Source organism: Aplysia californica, unplaced genomic scaffold, assembly GCF_000002075.1.
Source record: "Aplysia californica isolate F4 #8 unplaced genomic scaffold, AplCal3.0 scaffold00712, whole genome shotgun sequence".
Classification (NCBI taxonomy): Eukaryota; Metazoa; Mollusca; class Gastropoda; order Aplysiida; family Aplysiidae; genus Aplysia; species Aplysia californica.
This window is the reverse complement of record NW_004797982.1, coordinates 87067-89415: the sequence shown is the minus strand read 5'-3', so window position 1 is coordinate 89415 and position 2349 is coordinate 87067.

The window sequence follows — 2349 nt, the reverse complement described above, 5'->3', positions numbered from 1 at the left end:
AGTAAAGAGAACCACAGGAACACAATATGTAGTTGGAAAAAGTAAGGCGCACAAACAGAAACAACAGAGTAGGGAAAGAAAAGAAGTAGTACCTGCCAGTGGAGCTATATTATCATCTTCTATTAAAGAAATTGCAGTAGCATCTAGATTTCTACGGCAAAATTTTTTTTTTTTACTTTATAAGAAACGAATCAAAGGTTGAAATCGCCTCATGAGGAAGGTTTTTTAAAAATTGTGTTTGTTTGTTGTTGTTTTTTTGTTTGGCTGTTTCTTCGAGCAGGTTGTCAGGATTGTTAGTGTTAGTGTATTAGCCGTCATTTTTCCCCCCACAGTTTATATCTCGTTAATGTCGGTAACATGTTCACACTTACGGTGTTGTTTATAACTGTAGGATTCAGATGCGTTAGAGAACTGAGTGGGCGGTTTTTGCCCTCAAATTTCTGCCTAAGTCTTAGTTGACGAACTTGTTATGGTAATCTCAGTTGTTTTTTATGTTAGGCTATAGCGCGGATGGCCTTGGTTCGAAGCCGCATTGGGACGTTCTTGAACATGGGTTATTTGTGGGCTCTTCAAGGCCTTCCACATGCTTGGTTCGGTTCTATCGGAGGCCGACTTTAGATTCTGTGGCCATGCCTCTTTAAATAAACTTGCAGTGGGTCTTAAGACCATACCATACTATACCATACCATACCATTACCATACCATACCATACCATACCATACCATACCATACCATACCATACCATACCATACCAATGCCAAGCCTAGTATAACGATATTAAATGGGCTTTTACTTTTTACTTATGTAATAATCACCCAATGTAGTCACTGTAACAATCACGAACAAAGCTTACTTTCACTACCCGTCTTTTTCCATATTCTATGGAGGCAAATGGCACTTCCAAGTGTGCACCCTACGAAGACAGTTCAATGTGAAAGTCAGTTCTCTATCGAGAAAACAATTTTTGGAAAATTAAATTGACCTTTGGGACTTATTCTCTGAAAACCACGCGAACTCTTTTCTCGGAACAAAAGCCTTGAAAATAAGTAGTACATGCACTACTACAGAATTGACGAAAATAAAAATGTTTCGAATAAGGGCCTAATTATGGTTTTATACAAGAGTAAGTACGACAAAATGAGTATGGTTTGCGTCTCCGTAGAGGTGGGATTTCTCTCAGAGGCAGTTAAGCTTCCACATCCATGACCGCCTTCTGTGGGGATTTAACATTATGGGCTGATCTCACAGACGCACTGCGGCAGATTAATTGGCATGATACGGACTTTTACCCTCATTTCAAATACCATCAAGTGTTAAGAGGCGGAATCTGCATCGATAGTACCGAGTTTTGTGGCCCCAATGCTTTGAAAACTTAATAAAAACCCATATTTCAAGAAAGCTCAGAAAAGGATATGAACCAGGGTCATCTGGATCGCAGTCCGGCCTAATACCAGACAAAGACATACTATGTCTAACCCAGGTAACCAGTCGCAGGCAGGAGAGCAGAGTTCGATTCCCGAGCTGGGAGAAATTTTTTATGTAGTGTCTGGGTTTTTCTCCTGGGATGTTGTAATGTCTCAACCAGGATCGACCAAAAAATTAACCGAAGTAAAACAAGATAAGACAAGATAGAACAGACAAATTAGTATAAGAGAAATTAAATATTGTATTTTATTGATCATCCACTGGAAGACATCCGCTACCGAGGTCACATTTTCCGTACACAAATGAGCGCAATACCATCGTCTACTATGCTGTAATATTTTATTACGCTCATCCTCTTGGAAGGAAAAGTGGCTCCCGCGATTCCCATGCGAGCAAACATTGTCTCTACTAAGCATGTCCCCCCTGTTTACCACAGGCAACCCTGGCTGGCTTTCACAGCAGGGTAAACACAGTCTGTCTCTTAAAATCTTCAAATAGACCGAGCTTAGTCTTAATAAATGAAGGTGTTTTACGCCCCCTTTGATACAATTTATATCATTTTGGACGCAGGCTTCGAACCCTGCCTGTCAGGGCCATCCTGGGTTGAGAGGGATACAACATACATCCCAGCAGTTAAGACCGAGGTACTCGATAAAAATTTCCAACCCACTTGGGAATCGAACTAGGGTCACCTGCGTGCAACAGCATAGCGCATAACAGGTACAGCACAGATTCCGGTAGACCGAGATTAGCTGTTAAAGAGTTTTGGGGCTCCCTAAAGAACAAACGAAGTTGAAGAATAAGCCGTTGGGGAATACAACCAGGCCATCCGCCTGTACCCCCGTTAACAGCGCGTCAAAAGACAAACAGATAGAAACATTAGAGGATTGAAAAAAAAGAGAAAAGACTTATCTGTTATACCCC